General features: G+C 36.3%; 2 pseudogenes across 2 annotated transcripts; one reads left to right on the forward strand and one right to left on the reverse strand.

Annotated features, from left to right (window-relative positions):
* The first annotated feature begins 5,771 nt into the window (after positions 1–5,771).
* On the forward strand, positions 5,772–10,583 carry LOC149545193 (uncharacterized; annotated as a pseudogene). Its single transcript, XR_016353541.1, has 5 exons — positions 5,772–6,658; positions 6,810–7,895; positions 7,997–8,341; positions 8,505–9,791; positions 9,878–10,583. The product of XR_016353541.1 is annotated as an uncharacterized LOC149545193 (transcript).
* A 5,783-nt stretch (positions 10,584–16,366) lies between these two features.
* On the reverse strand, positions 16,367–17,283 carry LOC149545194 (DNA damage-repair/toleration protein DRT102 pseudogene; annotated as a pseudogene). The gene is made up of 3 exons (XR_016354229.1): positions 17,278–17,283; positions 16,632–17,205; positions 16,367–16,510 (listed from the first exon to the last, which is right to left on the reverse strand). The product of XR_016354229.1 is annotated as a DNA damage-repair/toleration protein DRT102 pseudogene (transcript).
* Positions 17,284–17,533: the final 250 nt, after the last annotated feature.

A 17,533-nucleotide genomic window follows, 5' to 3' on the forward strand; every position in this document is an offset into this window, starting at 1 on the left:
AAAATAAGTGTTGTGAATCCATCAAGGCCTGGATCTTTGTTAGGATGCAAAGAGAAGACAACCTTCTATAATTACATCATAGTGAAAGGAACCATTAACTCTATGTTATCTTCTCTAGAAACTAGTGTTGGGATAACATCAAGTAAATCATGTTCATGATTGTGAGAAGAAGAGGGTACAATCTGTGGAGTTAACAGGTTCTAAAAAAATTTCTCCCTCGTAGCCTTAATATGCTGAGATTCTTTAATTAATATGCCTAAGGAAGCTTCTTCAATCTCAAAAATAGTATTTGCAGCCCTTCTTGTTTAACTAACATGTGAAAGAATTTCATATTTTTATCACCCTCTTTAAGCCAAAGTTCTCTAGATCTCTATCTCCACAACATCTCTTCCCTCTTGCACAACTCTTCCTATTCAGCTTTAAGATTATTTTATTTTGGAAAAGTTTCCAAATCCAATCAATTGACAATCACATGCTCATTGATCTCTTGTAACTATTTCCCAACACGATCTTTTTGGTGGAAATTTTTTTTTAAAAACATATTTATTCCAATGCTTGATCCTTCCCTTCATATACTACATTTTACAATGGAAGCGATACATTTTAGTGCCCTCATAGTGTGGAGAACTCACCCACCATTGTCGTAACAGAGGTAAAAAATGTGGATGTTTGAACCACATACTTTCAAATTTGAAAGTAGATTTGCTAGAATTTTATTATAAAGCTCCTTAGTAAGATGTAACAAAATGGGAAAATGATCAGAAGAGAGAACATACTTCTATAATTTCCAACTAAAGGAAACAAGAAACCTATCCAGTCGTTCCATAATTCGAAGGAAGCCATATCTATTATTATTCCATGTAAAGGAAGGATTAGACATAATAATATCAAATAAATCATTATCATTTATAAAAGCCACAAAATTTTCCATCATTCTAGGTGGGGGGCAAATACCAACTTTCTTCTCATGTAAAGATGATATAACATTAATCTCCTCCTAGTATTATGTTTTGATCTTCAAGTCTTTGAAACATATTTGATAATTGCTGCCATAACCTGGCTTTATCAACAGTGGAGGATGGACCATTGTTAAAGAGCATGAAAGAAAAATTAGTGTTGAAAAGTTAGGAGCTACCAATTCGGTCCTTGGAAAACTAATTGTCCAATAATTGTCTTGGGATTCCAAAGGGTTGCAAGTCCCCCTGATGCACTAATGCTCTAACTATGAGTTGAATGCCATTTAGGCCATCTCTCTACTGTCTTAAAGTAATTCTCATTTGATAATTTTGTTTCTTGCAATAGAAGAATGTTTTCTTGCAAAGAATCAAGCTATTGTTTGACCCTAAGCCCTTTGTCAAAGGCATTGATGCCTCTGACATTCCACGAAACTAGCTTCATTGCAACCAAGAAGAATTCTTAGTTCTTCTTGCAAAGCATCTTAGATTTGCAAATTTTTCTACTATGGTGGATTGAATACTAGCCTCAATCTCCTCTTTAGCTTTAGTGCTCTTGGAATTTCTCCCTTTAGGCCTGTGTGTCTTTTTACCATCTACTACCACTTTGTTTGTAGGGATCTTTGAAATGGACAAAATCTTTGAAAAATCAAAACTATCCTTGAGATCAAGTAGTGATGCCTCTTCTCCATCCATGCAGTATTGTGGTATGTACTCCTCTTGAACCTCTTCCAGAGAATCTTCATAAACTTTTCAACACTATATTATACTTTATCAAGTTATGTATTATTTCCTTTCATTATTGTAGTAAATTATATTATAATGACTTATTGATTACATTAAGATGTTTTTATTATTTATTATTAATTTCTAATTCTATTTCATAAATGGGGACATGACACAACTTTTCTATTATATTGGTCTCATATTTTTTATCTTTAACATTTATGCAAAATGTTTGCATTGTTTGGTCCATCTTTCTTACTAAAAAAATCATCAAAAAGTCTTGAATCCCATAAACAAATGATTTTTTTTTAATCTCTTGGCTTCAACGTTTCTCATAATGTTCACATTAATTTCAAGTCCATTTTTGCATTTTTGAATGCCTTGAATTTGAAGTTTGTCTTTCTTCCTCATTAGGGACTTTATTTCTGATATAATTTCAAGGTGTGTAACATTCATTTGGTTCTTTTGTGACATTTTCATTCTCAATCCCTTCATTTTCATTCCCCATCTCTCTACATATAATTCCCATCTCTAAGTTTCCATTCTCTATGTCTACATTTTCTACTTGAATCTCTATATTTTCATTCTCAATGTCTACATTTCTATTTTCAATCCCTACATTCACATTGTCAAAATTATTCTCCTTGCTTTCAAATTTAATGTTGCCTTTAGTAATATTCAACATACATTGTCGTCTCTTTCGATGATTTTCCCCATCTCTTTTTCTACATGCTTCAATTTGATTCTCTAAGAAATGCTCAAGACCTTCAATCATCGAGCCTTTATCCCTAATATTTTCCTTTACTTTCACATTACTGAACCTTTAATAGTTTAATTGGGTATAATAATATTGATTTGATTAGTTCTTGTCTTAATTTTTAAAATTTTTTTTTTTTGAAAAATATTGGATTTGATCCTTTCAAGCTCTACATATTGAGCATTCTTAGCTTGTTAGAGCCAATAGGGGCTTGGTTAGTATTTAAAACATTAGATACATTAGAAATTTTCTCAATACAAGAATCTAAGATGCAATCAATATGGGGAAACTATCCCTGCCCTATGGGGAAGAGGCAAGTTAGGTTCTATGATAAATACAACACTAGGAACATAAACAACTTGAGCATACTCTTTAGAAAGAATGACAACAACACTAGGGAACTAAAAACAAAAAATCTTGTTAGATGAATTACTATCTCTAAGAGATCCAAAAGCCATGTTAACATCTTAACAAGCCCTCCAATAAATTAGTTTAATCACCAAAACTACAAATGAACTAGAGTTTTCACCTCTTTGATTGACATCAAGGGGACTTGTCAAGTTGGAAATTATAAATTTTCTTACTGATAGGGGATTTATTACTTAATTGGCATTCTTTCCTACGAAGGAAACATGCATTAGGAGTGCTTAAGTTCTCTATTCTCTATGTCTACATTTTCTACTCGAATCCCTATATTTTCATTCTCAATGTCTACATTTCTATTTTCAATCCCTACATTCACATTGTCAAAATTATTCTCCTTGCTTTCAAATTTAATGTTGCCTTTAGTAATATTCAACATACATTGTCTTCTCTTTCGATGATTTTCCCCATCTCTTTTTCTACATGCTTCAATTTGATTCTCTAAGAAACACTCAAGACCTTCAATCATCGAGCCTTTATCCCTAATACTTTCCTTTACTTTCACATTATTGAACTTTTAATAGTTTAATTGGGTATAATAATATTGATTTGATTAGTTCTTGTCTTAATTTTTTTTCTTTTGAGAAATATTGGATTTGATCCTTTCAAGCTCTACACATTGAGCATTCTTAGCTCGTTAGAGCCAATAGGGGCTTGGTTAGTATTTAAAACATTAGATACATTAGAAATTTTCTCAATACAAGAATCTAAGATGCAATCAATATGGGGAAACTATCCCCGCCCTATGGGGAAGAGGCAAGTTAGGTTCTATGATAAATACAACGCTAGGAACATAAACAACTTGAGCATACTCTTTAGAAAGAATGACAACAACACTAGGGAACTAAAAACAAAAAATCTTGTTAGATGAATTACTATCTCTAAGAGATCCAAAAGCCATGTTAACATCTTAACAAGCCCTCCAATAAATTAGTTTAATCACCAAAACTACAAATGAACTAGAGTTTTCACCTCTTTGATTGACATCAAGGGGACTTGTCAAGTTGGAAATTATAAATTTTCTTACTGATAGGGGATTTATTACTTAATTGGCATTCTTTCCTATGAAGGAAACATGCATTAGGAGTGCTTAAGTTCTCTATGGAATAATTTTGTATCGCCATCCCAAGGTTAATGTTTAGGAAATTTGGGATGACTAGTCTACTTGGACAAGGGAAAGCAAAACCCTAGCATTCATATGTGGGAGGGTGGTCTTAGTTTCCTCAACCCTAAGACTATTCCCAAGAACAAAAAGTATTTGTGGTAAAAGCCTAGAGAATGGATGAACATTTTTAACAATAATCCATCTAGGGCTTGAGAGAATGAAGATCTCCCCATACGATAGCTTTAGGGGATCAAGAATGGCCTCAAAAGTAGCATTCTTTTACCAAGATAAACTACTTTTTGATCACATTAGCTTGCATCTCAAGTGTTTTGAAAAAGAATAAAAATAAACATTTTTAAATCAACGACAATTTTTTAAATAATCCTAATCTTTTATTCCAAACATTAAGCACCTAATCGACAAGAAATTTTTGAGAAAGTACTTTAGAAGAATGTAAAGGTAGAAAGAAGATAACTATATTTTTAGTCTATGAGATTCATTAGAGATAGCCTCAACCATCTCCTTATTAGGGTAGATGGTGAAAGATTTTCCAAGTGAAAGAGAATGATTTACCTTGTATTCCTCCTTTTGTTTGCCCATGTACATTATCACTAAGGCTTACCATAACAAATCTTGTAGAGATTGAGGATATCCACAACAAAAAGAGCATTGCAAAAAGAAATAGTTTTTGTTTCAAGTCACGAGTCATATCTTCCATCATTCCCACCACGAGGTTTGACATATTAATTTCAGACCTCTGCCATTAAGCCACATATATGCACCAATCATATGTAGTTGTTAGAATTGAATGCCAACCCAACATAGTATACTATGTACTATCAAACTAACAAGAAAACACAAGTGGAAAAGGTAGAACAAGAGAAATAAAACACAAGAGTAGAACAAACACTCGTCAAACTAGAGATTTAGGGGTTATCTTGAGAAGACCATCTACCATATCACCAACCTCGCATAGGAATTCCTAATGTAATAGTTTTCAATTTTTTTTGTCTTTTTTCCTCATATTATGTAGCATCACATTCCATCTCATCATAGTGGGAAATGAAGAAAAGAGATTCCAAAGTTGAATACGAGATAAGTAAATGAAAAAAGGTAACTTGAACAACAAGAAAAATAATTTATATAGAAAAATTACTCATACATTGCAATCCAAAAATATTCAAAGTTACAATAGACCTTAGACAAATAAAGGAATTTTTTATATATCTAGAAGTTACAATATTCGAAGTTACATAAAGTGATTGTGGCATGTATATCTAGAAATTCATATACATACAAACAGTGCCATTTTAAAATGTGTATAGAGAAATTCAGATGCGAAAAAGAACTAAAGTAAAATACGAACAATCTGTTTCCTTTGTGTATTTTCAATAATTTTAAGTGAGCAATATTTGTGCTGTGGGATACGCTGATTCTTGTAAATTGAATGTGGGCCTCGACAAACATACCTGTGTCAACAAGCGTATCGACGACGGAGAACGGAATAAAGTTAAAAGCCAAACGGTAACAGTCTTTTTAGCTTTTATTTCATTTCAAGTAATCAAGACTGGTGTCATGGCTTCTTCCATGATCGTGATGCTCGCAAAGGATTCCTCCCGCGCTCTTCACAGGCAAGCTACTTCTACTGATTTGAAATTTTGTATAGTGGTTTTACGGATTCCTCCCGCGCTTTGGCGATTGTACAACTCTTCACTGCTTTTAGCGCTCAATTTTAAGGATTCCTTCCGCGCTTTGGTCACTTAATATCTTTCTCAGCACTCCATCCTCTTATAAATACATAGCACTTCACCTCCTCAACAACACGGCTTCATTGAGTCCCATTTTCTATTTTTATTGTTTCTTCCTCTCAGAGTGCGGATCGACCGCCATGGCATCTACTTCTACTTCTAGTTGTTACTCTGGATGCGAACCAGAGAACGAGCATGCAAATGCATGTGAAGGAATTGATTCATCTCCATCTACTTCTGCTACACCCTCGTTGGGAACCCTGTTTTCATCCTGTTTTAGCTGGTTTTCTTGCTTACTTTCTCTTTGTTCAAGTCAATCCCATTCTGCGCCTTCAATCTCTACCTCTCGTACTAGGGTTAGAAATGATTGTCAAGGGATCACACCATCTCCATCCACCACACGTGCTTTTGAACAAGTTACACCATCTCCATCCACTATGCATGCCTTTGAACAAGTTACACCATCTCCCTCTACTTCTGGTAGATCCACAATGATGGAAAGAGAGGTGCCCTACGATGTGTTTATTAATCATCGTGGCCCTGATGTCAAGGAGGGTCTCGCCACTCATCTCTATGAAATCCTCACTGGCAAGGGATTGAGGGTTTTTCTTGATAAAGAAGACCTTGAGTTGGGGGATTTCTTACCTGCAAAAATACAAGGAGCAATGCACAGTGCTTCACTTCATATAGCCATATTTTCCAAGAACTATGCAGAATCCCCATGGTGTTTGGCAGAGCTTTCATTTATGCTCAAAACAGGCACTCAAATTGTTCCAGTCTTCTACCATATTGAGCCCTCTGACATCCGACATGCAAAAGGACTATATGCTGAGGCATTTTCAGAACACAAAAAGAAGGGCAGGTATACCTCAGAAAAGCTTCAGGAGTGGAAGAACGCACTCAACAATGTTTCACATTATGTTGGTGTCATCATTCGTAATGAAGAGTAAGTACCAAATACTCTTATCTCGAGCACTTAACGTTTTCCTTATCATCTTCTACAGTGGTGCATTTTTGCTCTAGTCAATTTTCATTAGACATGTAACATAAAAGCAATGTTTGTTCTGTTTTGTTTTATTGTTGTTCTATATGTTCAGTGACGAGGGGAGCCTGCTCAAGGATATTGTCAGTCATGTTTTGAAAATAATAAAAAATGACCCATTTGTGGTTTCCAAACATCCGATTGGTCTAGAAGAAACTGTCATGGATTTTGAGAGGAAATGCTTCAATCTGCAGAAAGCTATCCCACTGTGCAAATTGTGGGAATTTGGGGCATGGGTGGTTCTGGAAAAACCACTTTTGCCAAACAATTATATAACAATAAATACAAAACTATGGAAAAGTCTAGTTTTTTGTTAGATATTAGAGATGCTGCTTCAAATAGTGCATTGCACATTAAACAGAAAAAACTTCTAGAGGACCTTGGCCTCCGAGGTCTATCCATCGATAATGTAGAAGAAGGGAAGGGAATTCTTGCCAACCGTTTGAGATCTGTTCGGGTGCTCATAATTCTAGATGATGTGGATAATGAAGATCAACTAGATGCTTTAGTACCCAATAAGGACAGTCTTGGATCGGGTAGTTTGATTTTAGTTACCACAAGAGAACTTGAAGTTCTTCAACGTTGGGGTATCTCATCTATTTACAAAATGAAATTATTAGATCCACATCATGCCAAGCAGCTATTTTGTTGGCATGCTTTCCTGAAGCCTTCTCCACTCCAACAATTTGAAGATTTGGTTGAAGATTTTCTACATGCTTGCAATGGATTGCCCTTGTCTTTGAAGATTTTTGGAGCACAATTATATGGCAAATCCAGCAAAGATTATTGGAAAGATGAATACTGTAAGATCTCTCGGATACTGCATAAAGATATCAGAGATAGACTGAAAATAAGTTATGATGCTCTAGATGATGAAGAGAAGCAGATATTCTTAGATACTGCATGTTTTTTCATTGGACAGAGAAAAGATTTAGCCATTGCTGCTTGGGATGGATCAGGGTAGAATGGTTTGCATAATTGTAGAAGACTTGTTAATAAGTGTTTAATTGAACTTGGTGATGGTAACTGCATAAGAATGCATGACCATTTGAGAGATTTAGGAAGAGAAATTGCTAATTGTCAATCACCCTACCGTATCTGGTCTACTCAGCAGATAATTAATGTTGAAAATGAAGTACAGGTAAAAACAAATTACTGTCTTCTTTGTCTATTTGTCCTTGTTTAATTCTTGTCTTTAATAAATTTAGTGTTACAATAATTTATCCATTTTTGTATTTAAAGAGAATTGGCATTCGAGGAATAATGACCACAACAATTGGATCCAGAGGGCAAGTAGAGGGGTTTCCTCTATATTACCGGGGCAGGAAGATCAGATTTAACACAAACAGAGGATATTATAATCTCACACCCTCTTTAATTGGAATGAAAATTTTACATGTTAGAGGAAATTATTACAATCAAGTGATTGCTGATATATCTGAAGATCTGATATGGCTTCGCTGGTTTGGCATCAAGAGGAAGAATCTGGATTCACTGGGTTCAATGAAAAATTTGAGGGTGTTAGAGTTCTATGAAAACCTGTTTTCAAACAATCAGCTAGAAGAACTGTGGATGGCTGATAGTGATGTAAGTTTTTTTTTCGACTGCTCAAAAGTCTTTTTTATGCTTACATGTTTTTAAATATAATGTTTTATTGGAATTCAACTCTTTAATTTGAAGTCAATTTCATTCACATATCACGTAATCTAACACTGTGAAAACCCCACCTACTTGATTGGTTTTCTTGCAGGCTCCTGTGCAGTTAAGAGAATTGGTTATTTCTGAATGTTATAATTTCCGTAGATTTCCAAAGTCAATAGGATGTCTGAAGAATTTGAAAATAATAATGTTGAGAAACATATTGGGGAACCAGATTAGGAGTCTGCCCAAAGAATTTTGCCTTCTCCAATCATTGGAGCACCTGGAACTATCTGGTTGTCAATTGCTCTCATCACTTCCCAAAAATTGTGGCCATTTGAGAAATCTCAGACATCTTGATTTGTCCTACTGTGAGAATTTGACGAGATTGCCAGTCTCTTTTAAGGAGCTCACACTCTTGCAACACCTCAACTTACAGGGATGTTCTAAACTCACCTTAGCATCGGACATTCTAGAAAACATAAGAAAGCTCGAGTATTTGAACCTTTCTGACTGCAAGCAATTGGAAGAGATGCCTCGCCATTTCACAAATCAGGCATCCTTGACAAATCTCCATTTAGGTGGTATGTGCAGGTTAAGAGAGATACCAATGAACATCAGTCAGCTGAGCAAGTTGCAAGTGATGATGATTGGGAGTGACTTGCTCACTTGTTTACCAACATCTTTGGGGGACTTGTCCTCCTTGACTAGTCTTGTGATTGAGAAATGTCCGAAGCTGCAATGTATACCAGACTCTCTCGGGCATCTCAGTCTCTTACAGTCTTTAGAGATAGCAAATTCAGGAGTCAAATCTTTATCGGAATCAGTTATGCAACTGAATAATCTTCAAAGACTTTCAATATTTGGATGCCCAATTTGTCAATTTGATCTCCATGCAGCATCGTTTGCTTCTTCTCTCTGCAGTCTTAAGGTTATACAGTTGGTTAAAACAGAACTATCCAAGATTTCCATCGTTGAGAACTGTTGTCCAGCCCTCGAGACTATCTCCATTGAGTACAATGAACATCTAACGGAGATAGAGGTTCTACCGAGTACAGTGAAGAACATAAGATTGTCGAATTGTAAAATGGTGAGGAGTATAAGTGGTGTTGGTGGTCTACTAAACCTTCAGTGGCTGATGATAACTGGGTGCCCTGAGTTGGATGTGCTTCCCAGTTTTGTGCAATTAACTTCTCTCAGGGTATTTGAGCTCAAGGGTTGCTACAGAGTTAAGAAGATACAAGGTTTGGAACATTGCAGAGCTTTGGAGGAGCTGACAGCAGAAACGATGTGGGAAGAGGCAGGCATAGAAAGTTTGGAATGCATGGAAAGACTGAGGATGTTGAAACTCACAGCAATCTGCCGATCAGGTGTTGAAGGTTGCATTCAAAGCATGAAGGTAATAATAGTTTATAAACATTTAGAATTCTAATTATTTTTGAAATTGATTATGCACTGACTGAACATTGTGCGTGGAATTTTCAGAGATGGCCACATGAAATTGTAATATGTACAAGGGCAGTCTCAATCGCGGGCTTGCTTGAAATTTGTGCATGTCCCAATCTCTCTGTGTCTGACCTGGATGGTGACCAGAATATCAACTTCAATGCCCATGGAATTCTGGTATGCTTCGTTGTAAATTGTAAATCTCCAAATATGGTATTGTCATTAGAGGGTGATAAGGAAGAAATATCTTCCATGGAGGTTGAGAAGGGTATATGGTTATGGATAGCTCTTTTCTCACAAGGTTCCAGATGGCACACAACAAAGAAATATCAAATAGGTGCATCCCCTTCAGCATTCTCTTCGCAAGAGGAGTTGGCAACTAGCAGAACTGGAATGTTGACAATAAGTGGAATGCACCGGCTGAGAGAAGGGCGCATGACGATATTCCGATTGCCTTTAGTCTTGGACAGGACAGGGATTTCAATCCTTTCAGATTGTGACACAACAGAGGTCAGAATAAGTGCAAATCCCTCATATGAAGTGGAAAGAGAATTGGTCATGATGGGAGAGGTGGAAAAACTTGGAGAGGCTTTCATCTATTTATGGCAGCTTCTATCAAATTGATATTGCATTATTCATATTATGTGTACTGGCATATAAGAAGTCTCTCCACCGTGCAGAAAGTGTTGAGATATATTTTTAACTTCACTTATGAAATCTAGTCACACTTTTTCTCTGGAGGAAATCTTTGCAAACGATCTATACACTCACACAGAATTTTGCACTGTCATGACAACTTTGAACTATATCCATGATGGACCATTATGGCTAATAAATATCATTGGTAGATTACATTGTTGTGACAATCCAAAACAGTCCAATGATCAACAAATAAATAATAAAACCTCCAAATTAGTTTCTGATCTATTGCATTTGAAATCTTTTGATTAAATGATTGCTAGCAGCATGCTAAAAATGTATGGATGAAAAATAGCACTGAAAGTTGGACCTAAACGGTATCAAGTTCAACTATGATAGAGTATGCTTGAACGTTTATTTTATTCACCCATGCATCTTTCTATCAACTATGACATCCATTTACAATTTTGGATTACGCAGATCAATGATTTTGTCCGCAAATCTGACCTATTAGCTTTAACATCTTTCAGCAAATTCATTGACAAATATAGATTAAGAAGACCTCTTGCACAATATTGACTAACACATGAAATGTACTCAAACTAAATGTAAATGCAACTTATCAATGTTCCATCATCGGTATTAATTTTGTTTCACCATATTAAAAGGGAAGTATTTTTTTAAAATAAAAGTGCTAGAGCAACAGAAAATTTTATTGGAAACGAAATGTACATTATCCGAAGTGGGCTGAAGCAAAAAGATAAGCCCAAACAGAGAAACAAACAACTACAACTAAACCAAAATATACTGCCCAAGCTGACGAACAAACAACCACTTATAAACCCAAAGGTGACATAGAGAAGGGATTGACTAACATAACCCTACTTAGATACAGCTTGATCACAGTGAACAAACTCAATGCAAAAGACTGGAGTGCGTACAAAAGAGACTAACATAACATTAAAACTCCCAATTGCTTGAACCCCAATTTGGAGGGGACCATTGCAAGGATGCAACATGAATTGGAGTCATCGCTACAAATAAAGTGGTCCGAAAGATTGTAAATCCCCACAAAGTGGTCAAGACCAGCTGAAAATGTTTTTGCCTCCACATAGTCAATTAGACAGTGAAATTTCTGAACAGTCTCATCATGAACTTCACAAAAAACACTTCCTCTAATCACATGGAAAGGCCCAGCACATAATCCAATAGCCAATAGATCAAATAAAACCATAAAACCACCAATTCGTAATCCCCCGGCAATAAAAGAAGGTTATCATTCAATTCTTTTTCAAGGGAAGATAAGGTTGGCTATAAGAATCCATTAGTAATTGCCATAAATTTGTCTGGGTCAAGTAGTAAATCTGTACATACGCGAGGAAAAGAGAAGCTAATTCGGTGCCATAGGCAGTGGGATTCTTTCCCATATAGTGTTTTCCAATAATGAACCTTAAAGATTTCTCAATATAAGAACATGGGATATCAAAAACCCTGCCTAAATTCTTTGCATTGCAAGGAGCAGGGTAACTGCAGTCCCAGAAATTAGCAGGGGAGAGAAATTCTCGAAGACATGAAAGAAATGTACCTTTGGGAGAGACAGAGAAGCTTAAAATCACATTAAACAACATTTTAAATAGTGATTGGGCGTTTTAAACCAGCTTTTTTAAATAGGCAAAAGCTGGCCTTTGGCCAATGCAATGCAATGATGAAGGAACAATTAATAAGAAGCATGTAAATTGAGATCGTCCCATGTAAAAAATGCCAGCTACGCCAACATCCAAGAGATGTTCAAAAAACAAATCTCAGGAGAGAAAATGCAAAGCACCATAGAAGAAGTTTAATTTGTTAAGCCAAGTACAATCACTTGCAGAAAGGTGGTTACTTTGTTAGAACACCAACGCCAATAATAAAAGCAAATGCCAATTGGCACCAGAAAATAGTATTCTCATCATCAAATGGTGATTGAATCGAAAGCTATGAAATGCATATGTTGTCTCATGTGGCATATGAAAAAGTATAATCCGCATTGATGCTGATGTGGCATATGAAAGAGTATAAACCGCAATGATGCTGATGTGGCATGTGACATCACACTGATGTGCTAGCGTGGGTGACAAGTGTCATCTCATCAACAAATTTGAAATTGTCATGTGGCAAATTTGGTTGACCGGGCAGGGTTTGACTTTGGCAGCTGTTTCAAATGGAGGGATCCTTAACCCTCATGCACTTATCGGGTTCTCTTTTTAATACATGTCATATGACTAGCACTTGTACCCGCAGGTCCAAGATTATGCCAATTGTTTGGCCAAAGATTGTTCTCGTTTTTATGAAAACTATTAAATTACCTTAGAATCATTAGTTTTTAATTTTCATGGATTGATTGTCTCTTAGTGCATAAATATATACATTTTCCCATTCATGTTGCCTTTCATTAGTTACCTATGAGTTATCAACACACTTGGCTATCTTTGGAAAATTTAAGTTATAAAGATTTAGTACATCAAACACTATTTTATATAATATTTCTAAAGGTAATTTGAATTATATGTTCGCTAACCAATAAAATTTGTTGCACTTGCACCTATCATAAAAATATATATTCATACTTTTTTCATTCCACTAAAGAAGAAAAGTGAACAAGAAAAATGCTCTTCCTAGACTCACATTTAAGCAAAGAAAATTAAAGTATGAATAAATGAACTTATCAATTTATTTATTTTAAATTAGCAATTTTTTTTTTATTAACTATAAGACAACATATAGTACAAAGGTATATTTTATGTACATGTCTTCTCTTGATGTGAATAGAGTGTAGAATTTTACTATTACGGAACTCTTTATCAAGTGAGATGGGCACTGGGACATCTTGTTGGACAAGGATTTAACTACAGCTGCAACTGCCATTGAAGCTGCTAGGTCTCTGTCAATTTATTGGGGATGTTGTTTCTAGGTGTTCATATGAATACCTAGGCCTAAATACTAAGTATTTTGGTACTCTAATTTGGTCTCTCCGTATCTTTAATTTGTCTCCCAAGGTATGCTCAAAAAACAATTCACCCTTGTATAAGCACAATGTTTTAATCATAGTATTGTGAGAGGCACACGTGACTCTACTCTGAAGTTTAAGATATAAAAAGCTACCTGAAGACTGATAGCCTGCCTTAATATGACTAGCTATTAAATGAGTGATGCTGTAATATTTTAGACTAGAGAAGGCATTAAATCCTCTCGGACTCTGCTAATCATTAGGACTTGATGCAATTCGCATGTATTCTGAACATAATTTAAAGATAGCAGAACAAAATATACTAGGTCCTGGAAGCAGCTTGCAGGCTTCGTGGGCAAATTTCAGGGGTTTAAGGTAACGTATATACCTTCTATTGTAAATTCAAAGAATGTCAGTTTCAGAAATTAATTCCATTAGCATCCAGGGGTGTTTCTATTATGCTTGGAGAGAGACGTGCAATCAAACCACCATCTGTGCAGCATCCACACTGCAGACCAAACTGATTAGTGTTAATACAGTTGGATTATATGAAGCTTGTCCCTCTTTGCATTGCAATGGCTCTCATGGTAAGTCTCTTGCCTGGTATGTCCCCTGCTATGCATATCCAGTCCATTATAATCCAATGAATAACATGGCCCTCCTCCACAGTGCAACTCCCCCACTATATATCCAAGAGAGAGAGAAACCACTGTAACACCAAGTAGCCGAGGGCATCACTTGGCATAGGGGTGTGGCTGATCTAGTAGCCATGACTTCTCCAAGCTCTGTCTCCCTGTTCTCCCTTCTCTGAATCCATGTCCCCTCATGATGTATCTCATTGAGGGAGAAACAAATAAATAAATCCATACCATTACATATAAGGTATACCAAAATTTAGGAAAGAGCACCCTGCTTTTTGCTCAACCTGTAACATGTTCATAATTATTATTTTTAAATAGAACAAGGGCCATACAATCTTGCTCCATCGTGCTCCATTACAACTTAACCAGCATGCCAATAGGAGAGGCCAACCTGTGCAAAAGACACATAGTCACGAGTCTTCAGGTTTCCAGTGGTCAATCGTACCAATAATAGCCTATAGGCTAAATATAACCTTAATCACTGTATTATATATTTCGAAACAATAATTAAGTTCCAATTTAGATTAGCTAGAATATAAGGAAATAAAATTAATTCTAGCAGCAACCGCTTACAAGGGAAATTTATTGAGATATGATGAAAAGCGTAATTATTTGATTTTATTATTTTAACAGTAACTGGTTACAAAAACAAATGCCACAATTAATTCCTTTCCAACTGAGTCAACAGAAACAGAAATCCCCAGATATCATTTACAACCAAATTTAGCACGCATTGATATTCAAAGCCTCTCTAAGCTTCCAAACTCCACCTTCAAAACTGAACTCAAGCATTTTCCCAGTCACACAGAAGTGATGAACTATGGTTTTATATAGAATCATGGCATCCCCCGCTATCAAATTCACAGCAAGGTTGCTGGCCGTGCCACAAAAAATTACCTTCCAACTAAGTCAACGCAAATCCCCATATATCAATTTACCACCAAATTCAGTATGTATTGGTACTCAAAGCCTCTCTAAGCTACCAATCTTCACCTTCAAAACTGAACTTAAAACATTTTCCCACAGAGTCATACAGAAGTGATGAACTATAGTTTTAGTATGTAATACCAAATGAAACAAGAATCAAGCCATCCTGCTATCATATTCACGGCAAGGTTGCTGGCCGTACAATGTATATTACATAATAAAAATAATTATTGTTTGACCCTCAGTCACATGACTGATGATAGAAATGGACCTTTACAAAAGACTACACCACAGATAATGATCACTCACCAACTACAGAAGATGCTAAATATGCATTTACCATCTACTTTCTAGTGAATCATAACTTGCGGTCACTAACAATAGAAGATGATCCAGCATTATAGTTACCATAACACTTGTAATTCTTCCAAGGATTTCTGAATGTGGTGTATTTATAATTCCAGATTTGCACAACTAATGTTCAACAAACGACAACCATTAGACAGTTTTGATTCTCATTAATATAGTTAAGTGGAGCTTTGGATTACAGGAGCAATTAACGTAACACCCCTCCACCTCTGAGTAATCAATAATGCAATAGGAATACCCATTTTCTTAAAGTCTTTTCGAAACTTCTGCTCTATTAAATAAACTGACAGTTTCAAATCATTGCCCTTCCCTCTTTGGATGTTCCTGTCTAGAAGAAGATCCGTTCAATATTGTCTAACATTAACCAATCCATGAAAGGCAATCCATTTTCGAAAACACTGCTTTGATCTGGACCTGCAACTGTCTTCCTAAAGATGGAGTCAATTGTAAATGCTTTTCTCTTAAGACACCACGGGGTCATGATTGGAAGGCTGCATCCTCCTCTATAAAATTTCCCTGTTAAAAATAGAATTGAATTGAGACCATATGTCATATAGTACCAAGCAATACATTTTTTCTAATGAAAATTCAAGATTTGAACTGAAAACTGTGAGGATGAATCTCACTTGGACATAGCAATGCGCCCGAGCCTTTTCATGTTTATCCCTGGCACACTTATGAGCAAAAGCCATTCCACACTCTCTAAATTGACACTCGAATGGTTTCAATTTAAGGTGTACTGATCTGATGTGCTGACGAAGATTAGATTTCTACAATAGTAAATTTTGTCAGAATCTGCTAAAGCACAGTGTAATACAATGAATAAAATCGAGAAAAGAAGACCTAACATGCACATCACATATGTTACATAATATACCGTAGAATAGCTGTACAGACATCTTTAGTAAGGGCATTCTATACTCTTCACACAGGTTTGATTTTCATGAATTCGCATATGTCTCTTAATTTGTTTTTTCAACTGCTGACTCCCACACACTTCACAACAGATGAGATTTTGGACCTGCCGCAGATGTTCTTTCAAGGCCTTTGCATTTGTGAAGTATTTCAAACAGCCAGGCTCACAGAAGACGATCTCAGTGTATGTTGTTGCTGGAGACAAAAAAACAATAACCATTAATTTGCAGAGTAAAAGAGTCTTTGAACTGTTCAATTTTGGAAAATGAATAAAAAATAATATGGCTAGTCTGTGAGCCAAATTATGTTTTCTTACATTGTGGATTCTCTTGTTGGCATTATACTAGTACAGTAGGGCTCTGTCTCACAATACTCCACATTCCACCAAGTATGATAAATATCGCTTCAAAAGCCCTACTTTTGTTCAGGGAGCAAAGCGCGCAAGAAGAAGAATCAGACGATGATGATATTTTTGGGCATCTCCTTGACATAATATACCAAAAACGAATCGATCTCAGGGGGCCAGGGTTTGCCCCTACTGGCCGGGCAGGGGGCTCTGAAGGGCATTTCAAGCCACGCATAAACAATCTTTCTGCCCTCTTTTGGTGTGGTCAACATTCCTCCCACCCTCAAAACATTGCCAATCATCAATGGATCTGCAGTTCTGGGCCTCCTGCGCAGTTTCGCATATGACCATGTATATGCCTGAAAACTTGTTAGCGAACACAGAAACCCCCACACCCAGCTGGCAAGCCACCAAGCCCCTGCTATTTTTCGCTTACCCTCTGCCCGACCTCTTCTCCCATGCTGTAGTATTTGTCAGTGCCCAAATCCTTGACATCGATGATTATAGTGTAGAAAGAGAGATCAGAACCCCAAAAATAACATGGCTACTCCAAGACATCGTTGCGAGACATGAAAATCTGTCCTCATTTGAGACACTATGTTGCCTACGATGCCACCACCATCTTATACAATACAAGCAGCTCTGTGTCTTAACAGTTTGCTGAGACTGCTAAATGCTGTCCATCATGGTGGAGCGCATGACGGTGGTATTAAACAGCTCCGTGGCCCCCCTCCTTTACACGTCGGGCGGTCTTTGTAACTAGCTTCGTCGTGCTGTAGAAATCTCATAGGATAAAAAATTTATAACCTCTATTTATTTTGCCCACCAAAATTTGTACGGATTGAACCATTCGCCGGGCTGAACAGGACACT

Source organism: Cupressus sempervirens, chromosome 7 (genome assembly GCF_028749045.1).
Source record: "Cupressus sempervirens isolate cs-2001-9-10 chromosome 7, ASM2874904v1, whole genome shotgun sequence".
In the NCBI taxonomy this organism is placed as follows: domain Eukaryota; kingdom Viridiplantae; phylum Streptophyta; class Pinopsida; order Cupressales; family Cupressaceae; genus Cupressus; species Cupressus sempervirens.